The sequence below is a fragment of the Mirounga angustirostris genome, unplaced genomic scaffold (genome assembly GCF_029215605.1).
Source record: "Mirounga angustirostris isolate CCGP_5_RB_7025 unplaced genomic scaffold, mMirAng1.0.hap1 SCAF_4, whole genome shotgun sequence".
Lineage (NCBI taxonomy): Eukaryota > Metazoa > Chordata > Mammalia > Carnivora > Phocidae > Mirounga > Mirounga angustirostris.
Genome location: NW_026991712.1, coordinates 180,508,110 through 180,517,872, shown reverse-complemented (window position 1 = coordinate 180,517,872; position 9,763 = coordinate 180,508,110).

Here is a 9,763-nt window from a genome sequence, read left to right as displayed (position 1 = left end):
GAGAAGTTAGGAAAAAGCCAGTATGACGGGGCAAGGGTGAGTCATGGGGAATAAAGGTAGATGAAGCTAAGCTAAGGTAAGGGAATGTGGTGACCCACAAGGCTTTGACTTTCTGGTAGGGTAGATGGTGCCTTGATCGGCAGACTATCAATCCCAATCCCTGGGAAGGGGCCACGCTCTGTCTTGCTCGCACTCAACCTCCCAAAGCTTGCCTGGTGCTCCATAAATCTGTGCCGAATGAATGGACGAATCTGGACTAACCGAACCTCCCCTTGACTCCTCAGCTCAGTGATACACACAGCAATATTGTCACAGTTTGGGATCAATGAATCTGAACATGAACAGTGAAGTGAAAACCGGTAAAGAACGCAAGGCAATAGGAAAAATATGAGGGTAAGGTATAGCAGGTTCTGTTCCTACAGAACTCTCAGGAGAAAGGGGTTGTTTAAGGGAGAAAAAATCATTTTTACACTTGATGTCATATTTATATCTTCTTTAAAGATTTTATTTTTAAGTCATCTCTACACCCAATGTGGGACTCGAACTCACAACTCCGAGATCAAGAGTCGCATGCTCCACCAAGTGAGCCAGCCAGGCACCCCGATGTTATATTTGTATTCTTATTTTTTGCTTTTAGATTTAATCTCATATGCTATTTTTCCCGGTACGTGCTCTCTGTGTGCGTGTGTCTGTGTGTATGTGTATGTGGGTATGTTGGAACAAAAATGTATTTTCCTCTAGGAATTTGGAGGTGATTTAGTAGAAATATATTTCTTTCTATTGGTTGATAATGTTCTTTAAAGATGTTTATATTAAGAGGGTACATACCTCAATATCATAAAAGCCATCTATGAAAAACCTACAGCAAATATTATTCTCAATGGGGAAAAACTGAGAGCTTTCCCCCTAAGGTCAGGAACGCGGCAGGGATGTCCACTATCACCACTGCTATTCAACATAGTATTGGAAGTCCTAGCCACAGCAATCAGACAACAAAAAGAAATCAAAGGCATCCAAATTGGCAAAGAAGAAGTCAAACTCTCACTCTTTGCAGATGATATGATACTTTATGTGGAAAACCCAAAAGACTCCACCCCAAAACTGCTAGAACTCATACAGGAATTCAGTAAAGTGGCAGGATATAAAATCAATGCACAGAAGTCAGTGGCATTCCTATACACCAACAACAAGACAGAAGAAAGAGAAATTAAGGAGTCGATCCCATTTACAATTGCACCCAAAACCATAAGATACCTAGGAATAAATCTAACCAAAGAGACAAAGGATCTGTACTCAGAAAACTATAAAATACTCATGAAAGAAATTGAGGAAGACACAAAGAAATGGAAAAACGTTCCATGCTCATGGATTGGAAGAACAAATATTGTGAAGATGTCAATGCTACCTAGAGCAATCTACACATTCAATGCAATCCCCATCAAAATACCACCCACTTTTTTCAAAGAAATGGAACAAATAATCCTAAAATTTGTATGGAACCAGAAAAGACCCCGCATAGCCAGAGGAATATTGAAAAAGAAAAGCAAAGCCGGTGGCATCACAATTCCGGACTTCAAGCTCTATTACAAAGCTGTCATCATCAAGACAGCATGGTACTGGCACAAAAACAGACACATCGATCAATGGAACAGAATAGAGAGCCCAGAAATGGACCCTCAACTCTATGGTCAACTAATCTTCGACAAAGCAGGAAAGAATGTCCAATGGAACAAAGACAGTCTCTTCAACAAATGGTGTTGGGAAAATTGGATAGACACATGCAGAAGAATGAAACTGGACCACTTCCTTACACCACACACAAAAATAGACTCCAAATGGTTGAAAGACCTCAATGTGAGACAGGAGTCCATCAAAATCCTAAAGGAGAACACAGGCAACAACCTCTTTGACCTCAGCCGAAGCAACTTCTTCCTAGAAACATCGCCAAAGGCAAGGGAAGCAAGGGCAAAAATGAACTATTGGGACTTCATCAAGATAAGAAGCTTTTGCAAAGCAAAGGAAACAGTTAACAAAACCAAAAGACAACCGACAGAATGGGAGAAGATATTTGCAAATGACATATCAGATAAAGGGCTAGTATCCAAAATCTATAAAGAACTCATCAAACTCAACACCCAAAGAACAAAGAATCCAATTAAGAAATGGGCAGAAGACATGAACAGACATTTTTCCAAAGAAGACATCCAAATGGCCAACAGACACATGAAAAAGTGCTCAATATCGCTCGGCATCAGGGAAATCCAAATCAAAACCTCAATGAGATATCACCTCACACCAGTCAGAATGGCTAAAATTAACAAGTCAGGAAACGACAGATGTTGGCGGGGATGCGGAGAAAGGGGAACCCTCCTCCACTGTTGGTGGGAATGCAAGCTGGTGCAGCCACTCTGGAAAACTGTATGGAGGTTCCTCAAAAAGTTGAAAATAGAGCTACCATATGATCCAGCAATTGCACTACTGGGTATTTACCCCAAAGATACAAAAGTAGGGATCCGAAGGGCTACGTGCACCCCGATGTTTATAGCAGCAATGTCCACAATAGCCAAACTGTGGAAAGAGCCAAGATGTCCATCGACAGATGAATGGATAAAGAAGATGTGGTATATATATTCAATGGAATATTATGCAGCCATCAAAAGGAATGAGATCTTGCCATTTGCAACGACGTGGATGGAACTGGAGGGTATTATGTTGAGTGAAATAAGTCAAACAGAGAAAGACATGTATCATATGATCTCACTGATATGAGGAATTCTTAATCGCAGGAAACAAACTGAGTGTTGTTGGAGTGGGGGGTGGGGTGGGAGGGATGGGGGGACTGGGTGATAGACACTGGGGAGTGTATGTGCTCTGGTAAGTGCTGTGAATTGTGCAAGACTGTTGAATCTCAGATCTGTACCTCTGAAACAAATAATGCAATATATGTTAAGAAAAAAAAAAAAAGAAGAAGAAGAAGAAGGTAGCGGGAGGGGAAGAATGAAGCGGGGGAAATCGGAGGGGTAGACGAACCATGAGAGACGATGGACTCTGAAAAACAAACAGGGTTCTAGAGGGGAGGGGGGTGGGAGGATGGGTTAGCCTGGTGGTGGGTATTTAGGAGGGCACATTCTGCATGGAGCACTGGGTGTTATGCACAAACAATGAATCATGGAACACTTCATCTAAAACTAATGTTGTAATGTAAGGGGATTAACATAAGAATAAAAAAATTAAAAAAAAAAAAAAAAAGATGTTTATATTAAAACTAAATGATATATGTTATAAAATAGTACTGAAGCAGTGACAGAAGTTCTCAGATTTCACGTCAAGACTTGCCTGAATGCCACACATTAATCTACGGCTAAAGATATGGAAATATAAAATATCTATAAACACGATTGAGCTTGTCTTTTCTTTGCATTAGTACATCTTTTTTCCTTTTCATAGGAATAGTCTTCACTCACTCGGAAGTTCACATGCACAGAAAAAGTGCAACTAAATGCAGAAGACTCAGCAGCAAGTAGTTAGTGCTACCCTTTAAGGAGAAATACTGTACATTTGTGGAAATCCAAGTTTACCCATAAGCATGGCCTCTTAAATAGAAATTGCTGACAGAGAAAAAGAATTCTATTTGAACATTCTATCTAATTAAGATTACTATAAAATACTTAGGTACCAATGCTACATTTCCATTTTATTAAGATCAGATTCTTTTTTATAGTATTACTCTATCTTTGTGATGGTTAATTGTATGCATCAACTTGCATGAGATTTTTTGGGATGAGAATAACATTTAAACTGGTAAATTTTGGGTAAAGCAGATTGCCTTCCATAAGGGAGGGTCTTACGGAATGGGTGAGTTTAAGAATGTGTGGGCCTTATCCAATCAGTTGATGGCCTGAATAACAAAAGACTGGTCTCCACAGATAAGAAGAAATTCCTCAGCAGACCGCTGTCAGATTTTGTCTGGACCATAGGCTTTTCTGGGATTCCTGCCTATTGGCTCACACTGTAGGGAGATCTATATCTATGAATATATATATTTATATTTATATTTACATATTTGTTTATTTATATCAGGTGTAGGAGACGCACTATGTTTCAACCATAAAGACATTGTTGAGGTACTTTTACAGAAACTTCTGTTATACTCACCTCTTTTTTTCCTTCCACTTTGTTTTCCTTATCTATTTTTAACTGTATGCGCAAATGTCACCCACCTGTATTATTTTAAAAATGAGGTGGAATAGAAATAAATAAATGAGTACATTAATGGCATTCCCTTTAGATATTTTGCTCAGAAATCTTAGCAGAAAAGATTAAAACATCATTACAATATTTATTAACCTTATACATACCATTCTTATAATTATGCTTTTAGAATTATAACTACTTTTTTTGAATTATAACTACTTTTAAAATAGACATTGCAGATTTAGAGAAAATTGTTTTTCTTGCTATTTTCAAGTCAACTCCTATTCTATTATTCAATAATTTTCCAACTCAGGGGGAGAATTTGTAATAATTTCTTTTTTTTTTTTTTTTAAGATTTTATTTATTTATTTGACAGAGGGAGACACAGTGAGAGCAGGAACACAAGCAGGGGGAGTGGGAGAGGGAGAAGCAGGTTTCACGCTGAGCAGGGAGCCTGATGCGGGGCTCGATCCCAGGACCCTGGGATCATGGCCTGAGCCGAGGGCAGACGCTTAACGACTGAGCCACCCAGGCGCCCCTCTAATAATTTCTTTTAACTAAAATAGATATTATGTTACATTGTGCATCTAAGTGAATACAATGTTATGTGTCAATCATATGTAAATAAAAAAGATAATTACATAAAAAAGATATATAAGTGATAGTCTTTGTTCTTCAAAGTAGTGACTTTTGTATCTATATAGTACATCATACAATTTATATTATATAAATATTTTTCCCATTTCATATTAAAGGCTGTATTGTATCTATTTATTTGATATGATGTATTTTATATAACATGTATATTTGTATATGTATTTTTATATGTTCCCATACATATTCTATCAAGTAATGAGTTTGGGGATTTTGTCACTGAAAAAAACATCCCTACCCTATTTAACTGTAAATGTCCAAATTCCAAAGTGACATTTCAACAGGATACAACATGAAGTGTCAAGTTTATTGAGTCTCAATATTACACAATATTATGGTCTTCTTTGTTTTGCATTTCCCCCCATACGTCACCTGTAATAGAAGGTGAATCACAAATGATCTTTACTTAAATCGTTGTTATTGTTGAAAAATGCCTGAAGTTTAAAAATGAAGGTTTATAAAATTAATTTTGTTAGAGTGTTTCTTACAGAGTAAGGGATATCTCAACTACACTATTTTTAACTCAAAATACCTCCCGTTGTCAAATATTACTGTTCAGTTTTTTTATTATGAAACTTTCCAGGAGAAGATTCTATAAATACAATTAGAATAATAAATTTTAGGACCAGTAAGGATCTTAGGGGTTTGGTCTAGTTCCTTAATATTGCAAATGTAAAAATCAGACCCAGGGGTGCCTTGGTGGCTCAGTCAATTAGGCATCCCACTCCCGATTTCCACTTGTGTCTCAGGGTCGTGAGATCAAGCGCCACGTTGGGCTCTGCACTGAGTGTGGAGCCTGCTTGGGATTCTCTCTCTCTCCCTCTCCCTCTGCTCCTCCCCGGCTACTCCTGTTCACATGCGTTCTCTCTCTCGTTTTCTCTGTCTGTTTCTCTCTGAAAAAAAAAAAAAAATCAGATCCAGAGATACTAGGCATCATAATTAAAGTCATATAGCTTCTTAAAAAAAAAAAATTCTTAACCACAAATTCTTAAAAACAAAGACAAAACACTAAAATAACTTCAGAGGCTGAAACAAGTATTTTTAAAAGAAACCTAGGAGTCAATTTTACATTTAGGACCCATGTATCATCCTGCATAAAATATTAGTTTATTCCCTGCTAAAATATTTGTTTGCTCACCTGCAACTATTGTCATAATTTTCCATCACACTCAACTATAAAAAGTGGTTGAGGGTTGTGGTTTGTGATGCCACCTGGGTAAGTAAGAAACAACTCAAGGAATGTCTATTGCTAATTTCAATCATTATCAGAAGAGAAAGTTTTGAAAAACATTGCCTGGGGTGTGCCATTTCCTCACATTTGGGTCTGTCTCTCTGGAAGTAGACATAATCCTGACGGATAAGAGGATGTTAATGAAGCTTCAGTCTTGCTAGTGAACTTTTTTGGACATTTGCTCTCAGAGTAGAATACACAAAAAGAGTATGATTAATATTGAGCTTTCCATATTGCTATTTTTATGCCTTACATCGTGAGATACATCTAGAAAGAGGCAAGGTGCCTCTCCAGTCCAAATGGAACCTGAGTTTGTTGATACGTTTCGATTAGGTAATCAAAGTATGAGGAAGCGAAGCTTTGGTTTTCTCCTTGTTAGGGGGTTTTAGTTCATTGTTGGGCATGCTGCGTCTTTGGATCTACTAAAGCACAATCCTGATCTTATAATGAAGAATGATTTGGCATGAACAACGTTCATTAGTAAAAGTAATTGGGGAAATGATATCTTATGGATACAACATCCCTATTTTGATCAATGTATTCAACCTTTCTACCAGTGAAATTTTTCTCCCATAATCAGGATCTTATTGATTTGAGTTATGCATTCTCAACAGGGGCAAAAATTGGTTCTTGTGGGATACAAAACCTTAACTATAAAACACTTTAAAATTCTTGGCCGTAAATTCTTAAAAACAAAACAGAACACTCAAAACTTTTCCAAGGCTGAAACAGATATTTGAAGAAGAAACATGGGAGCTGAATTTATATTTAAAAGCTGTTTGTGTGCCCAGAAATAAACCCCCACATATATGATCAAATGATTTTCAACAAAGGTGCCAAGACCATTCAATAGGGAAAAGACCATATTTTCAACAAATGGTGCTGGAAAACTGGTTATCCACATGCCAAAAAAGAAGAAGAAGAAGAAGGAGAAGAAGGAGAAGAAGGAGAAGAAGGAGAAGAAGGAGAAGAATCTTTTCCTTATACCATATACAAAAGTTAAGTCAAGATGGATCAAAGAGCTAAACATAAGAGCTAAAACCGTAAAACTTAGAAGAAAACATAGAGGGAAAACTCCATGGCATTGGATTTGGCTGTGATTTCTTGGATATAGCACCTAAAGCACAGGCAAAAAAAAAAAAAGTGAAAATAGACAAGTTGGACTACATCAAAATTAAAAACTTCTATGCATTAAAGGATACAATAAACAGAGTCAAAAGAACTCAAGAATGGGAAAAAATATCTGCAAATCACATGTCTGATAAGTTTATATTCAGAATATATAAACAACTCTTATAACTCAATAGTCAGCACAATTAAAAAGTGAGCAATGAAGCAAAGGGGGAAAAAGAGAGAGAAGGAGAGAAAAATCAAGAAACAGACTCTTAACTATGGAGAATAAGCTGATGGTTATCAGAAGGGAGGGCATGGGAGGATGGGGGAAATAGGAGATGGGGATTAAGGAGGGCACTTATGATGAGCACTGTGCGATGTACAGAAGTGTTGAATCACTATATTGTACACCTGAAACTAATATTACACTGTATGTTAACTATACTGGAATTTAAATTAAAACTTTAAAAAAATGAGCAATGAACTTGAATAGACATCTCTTCAAAGAAGATATATAAACACCCAATAAACACATGAAAAGATGTTCAATATCCCTAATCATTAGGGAAATGCAAATCAAAACCACATTGAGATACCACCTCATGCCCATTATGAGGGCTACTATCCAAGAAACAGAAAATAATAAGTTTTGGCAAGGGTGCGGAGAAATTGGAACCCTTGTGCGCTGTTGGAAGGAATGTAAAATGGTGCAGCTACTACATAAAATTGGGGGGGGCTCATTCGGTTAAGCATCTGACTCTTGATTTTGGCTCAGGTCATGATCTCAGGGTCGTGGGATCGAGCCCTGAGTTGGACTCCATGCTGAGTATGGAGCCTGCTTGAGAGTCTCTCTCTCCCTCTGCCCCTCTGCCCCCTCATCTCGCAATCTCTCTCTAAAAAGAAAAGAAAAGAAAAAAAAACCAGTATGGCAGTTCCTCAAAAAATTAAAAATGAAACATCCAGCATCACCCTCCTGGGTATCTATCCAAAAGAACTGAAAGCAGGATCTTGAACAGATAGCTGTTCATAGCAGCATTACTCAGAATAGCCAAAAAGCGAAAGCAACACAAGTGTCTTCTGACAGATGAAGGGACGAACAAAATGTGGTCTACACACGCAATGGGATATTACTCAGCTTAAAAAGGAAAGGAACTCTGACACCTACTACTACATGGATGAACCTTGAGGACATGATGCCAAGTGACATAAGCCAGGCACAGAAAGACAAATGCTGTCTGATTCTTCCAACTATATGAGGTGCTTAGAGTCATCAGACTAATAAAGACAGAGAATAGAATGGAGGTTTCCAGGGGCCAGGGGATAGGTGGAAGGGGGAGTGATGTTTCCATGGATGCAGAGTTCCAGTTAGGGATGAGAAGAGTTCTGGAGGTGGGTGGATGGTGGACATGCCTGCACACCAGTGTGAATGTGCTTACTACCACTGAGCCAAACACTTAGAAATGGTTAAGACAGGTAAATTTTATGTTATGGGTATTTTACTATAATTTTTTTAAAAAGCTGTTTATAATCTTACCTAGAAGATGAGTTTATTCTCAGCTAAAATATGTGTTTGTTCATCAGTGACCAGAGTGTACTAAGCACAGATACACACATAGCACATAAATGGAAAGACAGTATATCTGTGATATTAAAATTTCATGGTGAGGGGGGTAATTTGAAAGAAATGTCTAAAAATGCTTTTGGGGGCGCCTGGGTGGCTCAGTTGGTTAAGTGACTGCCTTCAGCTCGGGTCATGATCCCAGGGTCCTAGGATCGAGTCCCGCATCGGGCTTCCTGCTCTGCGGGGAGCCTGCTTCTCCCTCTCCCACTCCCCCGGCTTGTGTTCCCTCTCTCGCTGTGTCTCTCTCTGTCAAATAAATAAATAAAATCTTATAAAAAAAATAAAAATAAAAATGCTTTTGGGATAGGGGACGTAAAAACAACAACAACAACAGCAACAGTTGAGATGGGGCACCTGGGTGGCTCAGTCAGTTAAGTGTCTGCCTTTGGCTCAGGTCATAATCACAGAGTCCCAGGATTGAGCCCCGCATCCCACATCGGGCTCCCTGTTCAGCGGGGAGCTTGCTTCTCTCTCTATCCCTCACCCCGCTTGTGTTCTCTCTTGCTCTTTCTCTGTCTCTGTCAAATAAATAAATAAAATCTTAAAAAAAAAAAAAGATTGAGATGTACTCCTTTTCCTTGACAAGTTCCTGCTCCATATTCCAATAGAGCAGACACATGTCAAAAGGTAAGACTGCAAAATCAGATGCAGAATGATCTGCAGTAGGATTTCTCAACATCTTGACACGGTGGCCAAATTCTTTGTTGTGGAAGGGTCTGTCTTGTGTATCATAGAAAGTGTAGCGGCCTCCCTGGCCTCTACCCACTAGAGGCCAGTAGTATCCCTCACCCAGTTATGACAACCCAAAGTGTCTCCAGACATTGGGAAATGTCTCCTTGGGACCGAATCTCACCCCACTTGAGAGCCACTTCTCTACAATTAAAGTTAACTATAACTTGGCCAATGGGTGGGTTTTGAGTAAAGGCCCAGACAGGTTGGTTACGAAGTTT